The sequence below is a fragment of the Rana temporaria genome, chromosome 9, assembly GCF_905171775.1.
Source record: "Rana temporaria chromosome 9, aRanTem1.1, whole genome shotgun sequence".
NCBI lineage: Eukaryota > Metazoa > Chordata > Amphibia > Anura > Ranidae > Rana > Rana temporaria.
This window is the reverse complement of record NC_053497.1, coordinates 11,681,184-11,695,976: the sequence shown is the minus strand read 5'-3', so window position 1 is coordinate 11,695,976 and position 14,793 is coordinate 11,681,184. Positions and strand designations below refer to the sequence as shown.

At 46.9% G+C, this 14,793-nt stretch overlaps 1 protein-coding gene across 1 annotated transcript in view; it reads left to right on the top strand.

Annotated features, from left to right (window-relative positions):
• The first annotated feature begins 5,146 nt into the window (after positions 1-5,146).
• GABRA3 (gamma-aminobutyric acid type A receptor subunit alpha3) overlaps positions 5,147-14,793 on the top strand; it is a 78,314-nt gene continuing 68,667 nt past the window's right edge. The window contains exon 1 of the mRNA XM_040322784.1: positions 5,147-5,247. The gene's annotated coding sequence lies outside the window, so the exon portion shown is untranslated. The remainder of the gene's footprint in view (positions 5,248-14,793) is intronic.

Below are 14,793 nucleotides of genomic sequence, written 5' to 3'. Positions count from 1 at the left end.
GCATGCAACAGTGTTCAAAGCTTCAAGAATCCTATTAAGCTGTTAGAATCTATCCCTTCAACAGGGGAGGGGGCTTTAAGGTGGCCATAAGCAGCAGAGGGCATTCAGACGGGCAGGCGTGACCCAACTGCTCCAGGATCTGTTGCCATAAATGTGCACATTGAGATTGCCTGGGCATGCATGTTTATGGCTGTGGAGGAGGGAGGAAGGGGTGGGAATGGGAAGACATCCCTGAAGCGTACTAATATAGCTACGTCAGGCGGTACCTCCCCAGCGCCCCTGACCCATTATCATTTTAATAAGTTGACCTTAATCAATGGTGTTCTGCTTCTTAGGAGAACTTCCTGGCCACCGCATTGATCTCCGGCCTGTCTCCACCAATTGGGCAACCCTTCTCCATCACTGCCGAGGCACAGCCAGGCAAACATTGGGGAGGTGGGGGCACTGGCTGGATATGAAGATGTGTATGGTTGCATAGGAGGGTCTTGGTGTGTATACATGGCTGGATATGGGGCTTCTAGAATATATACATATAGGCCCAGATTCTTAAAGGGCTTACGACGGCGCAACGCCATGTGCGCCGTTGTAAGTCCTAATCTGGGCCGTCGTATCTATGCGACTGATTCTTAGAATCAGTTACGTATAGATAAGCATTAGATCCGACAGGCGTAAGGCTCTTACGCCGTCGGATCTTACATTTTTTTTTTTTTTGGGCCGCTAGGTGTCGCCTCCGTCGTTTTCCCCGTCGAGTATGCAAATTAGCTAGATACGCAAATTCCCGAACGTACGCGCGGCCGACGCAGTGAAGTTACGACGTTTACGTTAGGCTTGTCCCGGCGTTAAGTTGCCCCTGGGTATTTGAGGCGCAGCCAATGTTAAGTATGGCCGTCGTTCCCGCGTCGAAATTTGTAAATTTACGTAGTTTGCGTAAGTCGTCCGTGAATGGGGCTGGACGCCATTTACGTTCACGTCAAAACCAATGACGTCCTTTCGACGTCATTTGGAGCATTCTTCGGACGGCGCATGCGCAGTACGTTCGGCGCGGGAACGTGCTTAATTTAAATGCTCCACGCCCCCTACCTGGCTAATTTGAATTAGGCGGGCTTGCGCCGGGTGATTTACGCTACGCCGCCGCAACTTTACAGGCAAGTTCTTTGAGCATAAAGCACTTGCCTGTAAAACTTGTGGCGGCGTAACGTAAATCAGATACGTTACGCTCGCCCAGTTTTACGCGATTCTACGAGAATATATATATATGTATGAAACTGGAAACAAGGACGGGGGCTGCCCATGTTTATAAATGGCTGCATTTGAGGTGGAAAGATTCTGATGTATATACAGGGCTGCACATGAGGGGGGGGGGGTGTATATACATGGCTGGTTATGGGGGCTTCCTTAAGATTTTTAAGGGCAAAGTGCAGAACTGGAGTATATACATAGGTGTGCGTACAGGGTGCGCCAGGTGGGCCCAGGCACACCCTAATCACCCTGTGCAGCACCAATCCCCCCCTACTGCCCTAGCTCCTCCCCTTCTCCCCACAGCCCTTCTGGCTTCCCTTCTCTCCTCTCCCGCCGGCTGTTGCTGTGGGGATGTTTTAGTATGAGTGGGGGAAGGGGCCGGTAAATATGTCATTTACTGGCCCCTTCCCTTTCAGAATGAAGATCGTGAGTGATCGGTAGCGTGTGTTTGAGCTTTGGGCTGCACACCCTAATGCAATAGGCAAGCGAACACCTATGAGTATATACATGACTGCATATTGGGGGGGGGGGTCAAATGGTACATATGAGGGGGAGGGGCTATTATTATATGACTGCATATGGGGGTCGGGGGTTGTCAATTGGTATATATGAGGGGGAGGGGCTATTGTTGTATGTACGGAGGTGTGTTATGAAATGGTTCATATGAGGGGGAGGAGCTATTGTATGTTCATGGCTGCATATGGAGGTGTTCGGGGGGGTGGGTTAGAAAATGGTTCATATGAGGGGGAGGAGCTGTTGTTGTATGTACATGGCTGCATATGGAGGTGTGTGTGTGGGGGGGGGGGGGGTTAGAAAATGGTTCATATGAGGGGGAGGAGCTGTTGTTGTATGGGAGTGGGGGGGGGTTGTCAATTGGTACATAAGGAGGGAGGAGCTTGTGTTGTATGTACATGGCTGCATTTGGATGTGGGGGGGGGGGGTATCAAATGGTTCATATGAGGGGGAGGAGCTATTGTTGTATGTATATGGCTGCATATGGGGGTGGGGGTGTCTTTTGGTATATATGAGGGGGAGGGGCTATTGTTGTATGTATATGGCCTGCATATGGGGGTGTCATTTAGTATATATGAGGGGGAGGGGCTATTGTTGTATGTATATGGCCTGCATATGGGGGTGTCATTTAGTATATATGAGGGGGAGGGGCTATTGTTGTATGTATATGGCCTGCATATGGGGGTGTCATTTAGTATATATGAGGGGGAGGGGCTATTGTTGTATGTATATGGCTGCATATGGGGGTGGGGGTGTCATTTAGTATATATGAGGGGGAGGGGCTATTGTTGTATGTACATGGCTGCATATGGAGGTGGGGTGGTTATCAAATGGTTCATATGAGGGGGAGGAGCTAGTGTTGTATGTACATAGATGCATATGAGGGTTGTCAATTGGTATATATGAGGGGGAGGGGCTATTGTTGTATGTGCATGGCTGCATATGGGGGTGGGGTTGTCAATTGGTATATACACAAGGGGAGGAGCTTGTGTTGTATACATATGGCTGCAAAAGGGGTGGGGTTATGATTTGGTATAAACAAGGGGGAGGGGCTATTGTTGTATGTACATGGCTGCATATGAGAAGGGGGCTGGTGCTTGATATGCAGGGGCTGATTTCCAAATATTGCCATGAAAGTAGAGCAGTTGGCCATTTACACTGGTTACGTTTTATATTCTCATATTCAAGTTCATACTATTCTCTTTGAAAACTAAAACAGGGATCTGATTTTGTAGAAAGGAAAAAAAAAAAAAAAATGGCACAGCCGTAAAAATAAAAAAAAATCTCCTCAATATTTCTAATATGTGTATTTCCTATAATTCATCAACTCCATCTAGTGGCCACCATGTGATATTTTCCTGATTGTAGTATTTCAGGAAAATGTCACATTATGGGCACTAGATGGAGCTGATGATCCTTTAGCAAACAAACATATTAGAAAACATTATGGGGATTGTTAGTGCTGTGCAATTATAGGGATTATTAAAGCATTTGCACAGCATATTTTTTTTTAAATAAATAGACATATATACAGTGTGTGTGTGTATTGTGTATGTATGTATATATATATATATGATTTATTTTTATTTTTTAATACTGTAGGGTTGAGGTTGATTTACTAATGGAGCAGAGACTAGATAGATAGATATAGATAGATATAGATAGATATAGATAGATATAGATAGATATCTCTATAGATACCGTATATATTTTTATATTATTTTAATTTTAAATACTGTAGGGTTGATTTACTAATAGAGCAGAAAATGTTCCTTATCAAAGTGAATGACCACTTTCCAAAATGTCTATTTGCTTTGCAAAGTGAATGATTGTAAATAACCTGTGTTCACTTCCAATATCCAATCATGTACCAGAGAAATGAAAAGAAAAAAAAAAAAAACAGGATATTTGCTTTGCTTTTCTGTCTGTTACAGCGTGATGAATGTGCTATCTCCATTACGAACGCTAGTTTTACCAGAACGAGTGCTCCCGTCTCATAACTTGCATCTGAGCAAGCGCGTTATTTTCACGTCGTTAAAGCCCACACACGACCATTTTTTATGGCGTTAAAAACGACAACGTTAAAAACGACGCGAAAATTAAGAGCATGTTCTAAATTTTTAATGCCCATTTTTAACGTCGCGAAACATGCTCTGGAGCCCACATACAATCGTTTTTAATGACATTAAAAAAAATGACTTTTTTTTACATCGCGAGAAACGGTCGTGTGTACGCGGCATTCGACTTTTGCTGCCAATTAAAATGACAAAACAAATGTGTCTTTTAACTGATTGCCGACCAGCCGCCGTAGTTCTACGGCGGCAGGTCGGCTCTCCTGCGCGAGAGCCCGTAGCTCTACGTCACCTCCTGAAGCGGGCACTAGGGGCGCGCACGCCCCCCGCTCGCTCCTGACTCCCGCGCGCGTGCCCGGCGGTCGCGATCACCGCCGGGCACCCGCGATCGCTTCTTACAGAGCGAGGACCGGGAGCTGTGTGTGTAAACACACAGCTCCCGGTCCTGTCAGGGGAGAAATGCCTGACCGTCTCTGTTCATACAATGTATGAACAGCGATCAGTCATTTCCCCTAGTGAGGCCACCCCCCCTACAGTTAGAACACACCCAGGGAACATACTTAACCCCTTCCCCGCCCCCTAGTGTTAACCCCTTCCCCGCCCATTGATTTTTATAGTAATCCAATGCATTTATATAGCACTGATCGCTATAAAAATGACAATGGTCCCAAAAATGTGTCAAAAGTGTCCGAAGTGTCCGCCATAATGTCGCAGTAGCGAAAAAAAAATCACTGATCGCCGCCATTACTAGTAAAAAAAATAATAATAAAAATGCCATAAAACTATACCCTGTTTTGTAAACGCTATAACTTTTGCGCAAACCAATTGATAAACGCTTATTGCAATTTTTTTTAATGAAAAATAGGTAGAAGAATACGTATCGGCCTAAACTGAGGAAAAAAAATGTTTTTTATCTATTTTTGGGGGATATTTATTATGGTAAAAAGTAAAAAATATAATTTTTTTTCAAAATTGTCGCTCTATTTTTGTTTATAGCGCAAAAAATAAAAACCGCAGAGGTGATCAAATACCACCAAAAGAAAGCTCTATTTGTGGGGGGAAAAGGACGCCAATTTTGTTTGGGAGCCACGTCGCACGACCGCGCAATTGTCAGTTAAAGCGACACAGTGCCGAATCGCAAAAAAGTGCTCTGGTCTTTGACCAGCATTATGGTCCGGGGCTTAAGTGGTTAAAGAATATGTACACCCAACATTTCAGTATACTAGCTGGTCAATAATTATTGTTTCCTTTTTAAATCTCCACAGATTAAAAGCCAAAATAAATAGACTAATATGCGCATTTATCTTTCAATTTTTAGGTTGGTAAAAAAAAAAAATTGTTGCTGTGGCGCAACTAACGCCTTCAAGATCGAACTTTTCTCGCCAATCAGACAATGAACACTCACACATAAAAAGAATAAACAGTAAGTTATTCTGTGATAATAAATTCTGGAAAAATATAGACCATATTGTATGTTATGAAATGAGAATTCTGTAAAACTTTTTATTTGAATTATTAACCACTTCCCGACGGCCGTACGACTTTGTACGGCCGCAGGGTGGCTCTACTTCTCTGGGAGGCCGTGTTTTTACGGCCACCCCTTTTCGCGTTCCCCGCGCGCGCTCCCGAGCGCGCAGCGGGGAACTGCTGTGCTGGCCGTGTCCCTTGGACACAGCCAGTCACAGATCGCCGTGAACGGCCAATCGGAGCGGCCGTTTCCTAGGCGATCTGTGCGGCCAATGAGAGACGATCTCATATGTTTACATATGAGATCATCTCTCATTCCCGGCTCTCGCAGACAGCGGTGCTGTCAGGGGAGAGAGGAGACGGATCTGTGTCTCTTGTACATAGAGACACAGATCGGTCACCCCCCCAGTCACCCCCCTCCCCCACAGTTAGAACACACCCAGGATACACATTTAACCCCTTCCTCACCCCCTAGTGTTAACCCCTTCCCTGCCAGTCACATTTATACAGTAATTAGTGCATATTTATAGCACTGATTGCAGTATAAATGTGAATGGCGCCAAAAATGTGTCAAAAGTGTCCGATGTGTCCGCCATAACGTCGCAGTCCCAATAAAAATCGCAGATCGCCGCCATTTCTAGTAAAAAAAAAATTTATACAGTAATTAGTGCATATTTATAGCACTGATTGCAGTATAAATGTGAATGGCGCCAAAAATGTGTCAAAAGTGTCCGATGTGTCCGCCATAACGTCGCAGTCCCAATAAAAATCGCAGATCGCCGCCATTTCTAGTAAAAAAAAAATTTATACAGTAATTAGTGCATATTTTTAGCACTGATTGCAGTATAAATGTGAATGGCGCCAAAAATGTGTCAAAAGTGTCCGATGTGTCCGCCATAATGTCGCAGTCCCAATAAAAATCGCAGATCGCCGCCATTTCTAGTAAAAAAAAAAAAAATAATAATAATAATTCTGTCCCTTATTTTGTAGGCGCTATAACTTTTGCGCAAACCAGTCGCTTATTGCGATTTTTTTTTTTTTTTTTTTTACTAAAAATATGTAGAATACGTATCGGCCTAGACTGAGGATAAAAAAAAAACGTAAAAAAAAAAAATTGAGCTATTTATTATAGCAACAAGTAAAAATATATTTTTTTTTTTCAAAATTGTCGCTCTATTTTTGTTTATAGCGCAAAAAATAAAAACCGCAGAGGTGATCAAATACCACAAAAAGAAAGCTCTATTTGTGGGGAAAAAAGGACGTTAATTTTGTTTGGGAGCCACATCGCACGACCACGCAATTGTCAGTTAAAGCGACGCAGTGCCGAATCGCAAAAAGTCCTCTGGTCAGGAAGGGGTTTAAGTGCCCAGTAAGGAAGTGGTTAATGTTGTTGAAATGTTAAAATACTTATTTGAGGGGCGGGGCGGCAGGGGGTAAGTATTGTTCTAATGCCGCGTACACACGATTGGAAATTTCAACAAGAAAAGTTCGATGTGAGCTTTTGGTCGGAAATTCCAACTGTGTGTAGGCCCCAATCTGCCGTATTTATCGGGGTATACCGCGCGCCGGTGTATAACGCGCACCCCAAGCTGAGAAGGGAAGTTTAAGGAAAAAACTTACATTTTGGATGTCTTGCCCGGCGTCCATCAGCGGCCTTGTCCAGCGTCCGTCTGCGGCCTTGCGTGGGGTCCATCCTGCCTTGTCGGTGTCCGTCTGCTGTCTTGCCCGGCGTCCATCGGTGGCCTTGTCCAGCGTCCCTCTGCGGCCTTGCGCCGGGTCCATCCAGCCTTGTCGGTGTCCATTTGCTGTCTTGCCCGGCGTCCATCAGTGGCCTTGTCCAGCGTCCGTCTGCGGCCTTGCGTGGGGTCCATCCTGCCTTGTCGGTGTCCGTCTGCTGTCTTGCCCGGCGTCCATCGGTGGCCTTGTCCAGCGTCCCTCTGCGGCCTTGCGCCGGGTCCATCCAGCCTTGTCGGTGTCCATTTGCTGTCTTGCCCGGCGTCCATCGGTGGCCTTGTCCAGCGTCCGTGTGCGGCCTTGCGTGGGGTCCATCCAGCCTTGTCGTGTCCGTTTGCTGTCTTGCCCGGCGTCCATCGGCGGCCTTGTCCAGCGTCCCTCTGCGGCCTTGCGTGGGGTCCATCCAGCCTTGTCGTGTCCGTTTGCTGTCTTGCCCGGCGTCCATCGGCGGCCTTGTCCAGCGTCCGTCTGCGGCCTTGCGTGTGGTCCATCCAGCCTTGTCGGTGTCCGTTTGCTGTCTTGCCCGGCGTCCATCGGCGGCCTTGTCCGTCGCGTACGTCTGCCGGGGGTTGCAGCATTGGGTGTTTGAATTTGGCACCTCGGTCGAGCTGTACAGAGACGGATTTCCGGTGTATTCGGCTTCTCTCGGCTCCTCTCGCGTGGCTGCGGGCGTAGCCCAGTGAGGCATGTATAATGGCACAGTGAGGCAGGCATACTGGCACAGTGAGGCAGGCATACCGGCACAGTGAGGCAGGCATACCGGCACAGTGAGGCAGGCATACCGGCACAGTGAGGCAGGCATACCGGCACAGTGAGGCAGGCATACTGGCACAGTGAGGCAGGCATAATGGCACAGTGAGGCAGGCATAATGGCACAGTGAGGCAGGCATAATGGCACAGTGAGGCAGGCATACTGGCACAGTGAGGCAGGCATACTGGCACAGTGAGGCATGTATAATGGCACAGTGAGGCATGTATAATGGCACAGTGAGGGGTCGTCTTATATAGTGAGTATATCCCAAAACCAGCATTTTAGCTGGAAAATTAGGGGGTCGTCTTATACGCCGGCAAATACGGTACATATATATATATATGTGTGTGTGTGTGTGTGTGTAAGGGGGGGGGAGCTGCAGGAGAAGTGCAAGGGCCAAATGAAATGGCCTGGAGGGCCAGATTCACCCCGCAGGCCTTGTGTTTGACACATGTTCTATGGAGACATATACTTTATTCATTTTTTATTTCAGAGATTTACAACCATTTTAATTTGTGTCTTTAATATCTGTCGGAGTTCAGCTGTAAAAAGACGACCAAAGCGTGTGTCTTTGAATGTTAGCTCCATGTAAAGTCCCCATGAAGCGGAATAAAAACTTCCCTCTAAGGATGGACCCTGGATCCTAAATCCTCGTATTCCATTGATACATTATTAAGCTGCTCTTGTAATACATGGATCACACAGTATGTAGTTTCATCGGTAGTGACAAATAACATTGGGCTAAGAGCACTCCTCCAAGTGAAGAATACAAAGTGTGGCCTAATATAAAGATCTCAGAGACCACCGGGCATGTCTTTGGAAGATGATCAGAGGTAAATCATAATCCCCGAGGTTGTTGGGGAATGTGGAAATGTGTAGTACCAAAAAGAAGCCACGATCTCAAAGAAGAGATGAAAAAGAAATAAAAAAAAAAACAAGAACTCTCAATAGTAACCAAGTATACAGTATTTATACCAACATGGTGTATCAATTAGATCAGAGGTTCTTCATTGTTACGAGAGGCCCCTCCAATGGATCACCCAGTATGTCCCCATATCCCCTTCACCAGAGTGTCTAAGTCAGGACCACCATTAGAATTCATGGGGCCTTGTACAGCCTAGCTGTCAGGTCCCCCTTGAACACCCAGAGGACAATCATGAAGCAGCCGCGTCAAGCGTGCCATGGTGGATTGTGGGTGCGGCAACATTTTTGAACCTCCTTAACATCCCATACTTATGGGTGGCGGACAGGGAACAATTAACCTACCTGTAACTGAATGACCCGGGACAAACAGAGACTTTGGAAGGATGAGGGGTACTCCTGTGCCAGCATCATTAATAACTCTTATGTCTAGGGTCACCTTATGTCCGATAGGGCCATAGGGTGACTGAGAAATTATATCCTAAATTACAGGACAGGGGACATTACTGATAGCTCATATTGCAATTGGAGATATTGCAAAGTGTTGGTTTATTCTATGACTCATCTCTCTGTGTAGACTGTTGACATGTTAAATAAGGCTGGCTCTTGAAAGGCCTTTCATTGTGTGATAACACTGTTTAAAGCCTATTGATGCTCAGAGGTGTGAATACCTTTCATGCGGAGACAGAACGTCTGTCTAAAGATGTGGATTGATAGGGATTTTTTTTGTGTGATGATGTTTTGTTTGAATTCTGTTAATGAAGGAATGTGACTAGTGAATACCTAGGGTAATTCACTATTTACATCTACTATACAGTAATGGACTCTTGAAATCCTTTGAGAATATAAACTCCGAGTTCGGTATTCCGTCCTCCAGATTCTACCAATATCTCCAACTTTGACATGTACTGGCAATACAGGCTAGGAATACGTCATTCAGACAGATATATGCTCCCCTTTTAGACCAATTGGCCACTACCCCAGATAAAAAAGGCCTTGTAACTTCCCTATATGGGTCATTATTGTACCGTCGACAAGGCAACGTGCAACTACCAGGCAAGAGAGGTTGGTCTAGGAATATCCCGAACTTAGATGGGGAAATATGGTAATCAGTGCTGAAACAGGTTCCTCTGGTGTCCATCTCACCCAATGCTTATAGCAACTCTTCATTATCCACAGAGTTCACCTCACACCTCAAACATTACATAAACGGTCTCGTAGAGACACCTCAGAGTGTCCTAGATGTGGAGATCTGGAAGCCAACCATATACAGTCCAGGAGACAGGGAAAGCCAAGATGACTAGGCAAGTCCAGGGACTGTGAAATCTGGAGGTGTCGGAGGAGTGAGAGAGCCTGGGCGCCAGGAGATCCCCTATTGAGAGGCCAGGAAGTGGGCCTATGCAGCAACTAAAAGGCTGAGAGAGCCAGGAGAACAGGGTGAGAAGGTCTGAGGGACCACAGAAAAGAGCAGCGGTTTTCTTGAAGAGGGAGCAAGGTGGTTGTGCATTATTTTTGTGCTACTTGCTTTGATGGGGGAATCCCTTGCCTGGGCAAGTTTTCTCTTGAACTTTTAATTTTAGGGGGAATAAAAGTGGTTGACAAGCCCTAAAATGAGGTTCAAACTGGCAGGATCTCACTAAAATTGCTACTACAGCTTTGGGAAGGAAGAATTGTCCAGGTCTTGCTGAAGACCAGCAGGGTGTGAATCAAGGTGCGCACAACCCTTATACCTTATAGCAGGGTTGCCCAACCCCCGTTCCGCGGCCCACTGCCGGGCCGTGGCCTATTTGCAACCGGGCCGCAAAGTGAGGTGCGGCGGCAGGCAAGCAGAGAGATGACATCTCTCACCGCCCGCCCGGATCACGGCACTTTCGCCCACACAGCGGGGCTGCTACACTGCAGCGATGCACGGAAGCAGAGATATGAGATCATCTCTCGCCGCCCGCCCAAAACACGCCACTTCCGCCCACACAGCGGGGCTTGCTTTACTGTGGCGAGGCGCGGGAGCAGAGAGATGAGATCATCTCTCGTCGTCCGCCCCAAACACGGCACTTCTGCCCACACAGCGGGGCTGCAATACCGCATTACCGTTGTTCTCCCTCAATGGCCTGTGCTGCCACCACGGCAGGTGACAAAAAAAATCTAGTGGCAGGTGGCAAACCACATCAGGTGATGTGGCAATCCATACATGGTGGCAGGTGACATGGCAAATATCAATCCACACCTGGTGGCAGGTGACATGGCAAGTAGCAATCCACACCTGGTGGCAGGTGAAGTGGCAAGTGGCAATTCGAACCTAGTGGCAGGCGTTGTGGCAATCCACATCTAATGGAAGATGATGTGGCAATCCCCACCTGGTGGCAGGTGATGTGGCAATCCACATCTGGTGGCAGGCGAGGTCTCAAGCGACGTGGCAATCCACACCTGGTGGCAGGTGTGGCAATCCACATCTGGTGGCAGGTGACATGGCAATCCACACCTGGTGGCAGGTGACATGGCAAGCGACAATCCACACCTGGTGGAAGGCGACGTGGCAAGTGACAAACCGCATCTGGTGGCGGATTCTGCATTATGGTGAGTTTGAACTATTTCATTTTATATTATAATGCAATGACAGAAATAATGTGCTTCAATCATCCCAGCACCATATCAGCCATTGTTCTGTGATGATTGAAGTGCTAACACCAGCCATTTCCCTGACAAATTGCCCGTGAAAAGCTACATAACAACCCAACCCCCCCCCCAGCGGGTCTTGGACCGATTCTATTCCACAACGTCGGTCCTCGGTGCCAAAAAGGTTGGGGACCACTGCCTTATTGTCATGGATATGCAATAATGTCTGGCAGCTTACCTTCTCCTCCATGTGTTCATTAGAGGCCTGGCTCTCTTATCTGGCTGCATTTTATCATCTCTCCTGCCTGTATGGCTCCACCCCAGGCCATCCCAGGAACTCTATATTAACTAGTGCACTGCAGGTCTGCTTTGCTGTTCAATGTTGTTTGTTAGCTTTGTGTTCCTGCTTGCCGTGTGCTATGTTAATCTCTCTGTGTACCGATTTTGGCTTGTCCCCGACTACTTCTGTTTGCCTGTAACCCTGACCCTTGGCTTGTCCCTTGGTTATTCTCGTCTGCCTGTTGCCCCGACCTCGGCTTACCCTTCACGATCCCTTGTGTCCTGATTGGCTGCTTCCCCTCTCTCCCTATGGAGCGTGACCTGGGGGACTCCGGGGGCCGCGACCTGGGTTCAGCGGGTTGCAGCGAAGGCCATCCTCACCACTAGAGGCTCTGGTGAACACCTGCTGGACCTTAGACTCTGCGTCCTGGGGAATCTTGGGCTCACGCTTCCTGTCCATCCGCAGCAGTCTGCTATAGGGTTCACTACCTTGCGGTGCACCCCTGACTCCGACGGGGTGCATTTGTCATCTGGCCACAGGTGACCTGACACTTATAGTGAAGGACTTGGGCAAAGCTCAGGGATCCCTTCAGGAGACCGGTGTGTGCTTCATCCAGACAAGCATACACCCATCAGGGGACTGGTGTGGGCTCCTGTTAGGAGAGGTTCTCCACTCAAAAGACAGCACTCCATACTGGATAAGAGATTCCTTACCCACAGGTCTGGGAGGATCAAGGCAGCTAATCGAAACCCAAGACGACCAGGCAAGTCCAGGGCACTGCTAAAATATGGAGGTCTCAGAGGAATGAGAGAGCCTGGGATGCCAGGAGATCCCCTATTGAGAGGCCAGGGAGTGGGCCAGTGCAGCAGGGTGCTGCAACTGAGAGGCTGAGAGAACCAGGAGAGCTGGGTGAGAAGGTCTGAAGGACCAGGGGAAAAAAAAGAGAGCCAGGTAGCTTTTGATGGTAGAAACCCCTGCGTGGGTGAGTTTTCTCTTGAATTTTTACTTTCGTGTTTAATAAAAGTGGGTTGACAAGTCCTAAAACAAGGTTCGAACTGGCAGGATCTCACAAAAATTGCTACTACAGCTTTAGGAGAGAAGGAATCTTCAACCCAATGTCCAGGTCTTGCTGAAGACCAACAGGGTGTGAATCCAGGTGCACACAACCCTTACATTGAAGGACTTGGGAAAAGCTCAGGGATCCCTTCAGGAGACCAGTGTGTCCTTCATCCAGACAGGCGTACTCCCATTAAGGGTCAGGTGTGGGCTCCCATTTGGAGAGGTGCTCTACTCAAGAAACCACACTACATATTGGAGGAGAGATTCCATACCCACAGGACTCAGTAGGGTCAAGGCAGCTAATTGAGTAAAGGAGACAGTGAAAACCGAGATTACCAGGAAAATCCAGGGCACTGCAAAAATTTGGAGGTCTCAGAGAAATGAGAGAGCCTGGGATGGCAGGAGATCCCCTATTGAGAGGCCAGGGAGTGGGCCCATGCAGCAGGGTTCTGCAACTGAAAAGCTGAAAGAACCAGGAGAGCTGGGTGAGAAGGTCTGAAGGACCAGAGAAAAGAAAGAGCCAGGTGGCTTTTGATGGTGAAAACTCCAGCGTGGGCGAGTTTTCTCTTGAACTTTTACTTTCTTGTGTAATAAAAGTGGGCCGACAAGTCCTAAAACGAAGTGAAGCAATGCTCAGATTGCCTTAACACAGTCCATTCTTAGAAATACATTGTTTTTTTTTTACATTTACTGTAAAACCTGTAGTTGCAGAGAACAGGCTCAATTTACCAAGCTTCCACGTGAGGATAAGTACTGTATCTTTATTTCTGACATGTGACAGTTATTTTCAGCTGACTCCGGCTTGGAAAATAACAGTCACTTTAAAAAAAAAACATAAGTATCTTTATCCCGATGTGTTAGCTTTGAGAATTGAGACAAATCTCTTGCCGATCCCCTGAGAGTCAGATACCCATTACGATCAGCCAGCCTTCATCTTTTTAGTGGCTAAATATAGCATTGTATCTTTTTGGTCCCTTTGAGAAGCTTCCCATTTGCCGGTCTTTTTTTTTTCTTTGCACGAGTTTTATTACAGATCATTCCCAGAAAAAATGTGTTCCAACCTAGTAATCCACTTTTTTTTTGTGATTTTTCTCAGATGCTTTTCATTTTGATTTTAGAACAACCATTCAGGTTATGGCAGAGTAAGGATGCAGAAATAAGTACCTAGCAACTGACCCTAGCAACCATCCACGAGAGCCCCCGTAAGCTTTTCTACATCCTTTGTTTGCATGTGATTGGCAAAAACTGTAAATAGAAAATCAGTACCTCCTTTATTCAGCAAATTAAAAAAAAAAAAAACGCAGTCGCAGGGGCTCGCTTGCCTAACAACCACCACTTTGCTTGAATAATATAGTGGATTTGCAATAGATAACCTGGCTGTAGAAGTAGCAGTGGTCAAATTCTGGATTATATGGACCTTTTGAGTCCTTGGGGTTAATTTATTAAAGGCAAACAGGCTCTTTACTTTGCGAGAGAGATTTTAATTTGTAAGGGAATCTTCCATTGGTTTGAAGTTCACCTTTCAAAGAATACCCAACCACGTGCAAGGACAACCACGTGCTATCTCCATATAGTGTCCCATCATTGGTATCAGTGGGAGGAATAGTGCCCCATCATTGGTATTGGTGGGAGGAATAGTGTCCCATCATTGGTATCAGTGGGAGGAATAGTGTCCCATCATTGGTGTCAGTGGGAGGAATAGTGCCCCATCATTGGTATTGGTGGGAGGAATAGTGTCCCATCATTGGTGTCAGTGGGAGGAATAGTGCCCCATCATTGGTATTGGTGGGAGGAATAGTGTCCCATCATTGGTATTGGTGGGAGGAATAGTGTCCCATCATTGGTGTCAGTGGGAGGAATAGTGTCCCATCATTGGTGTCAGTGGGAGGAATAGTGCCCCATCACTGGTGTCAGTGGGAGGAATAGTGTCCCATCATTGGTATCAGTGGGAGGAATAATGTCCCATCATTGGTATTGGTGGGAGGAATAGTGTCCCGTCATTGGTATTGGTGGGAGGAATAGTGTCCCATCATTGGTATTGGTGGGAGGAATAGTGTCCCATCATTGGTATCGGTGGGAGGAATAGTGTCCCATCATTGGTGCCAGTGGGAGGAATAGTGTCCCATCATTGGTATCAGTGGGAG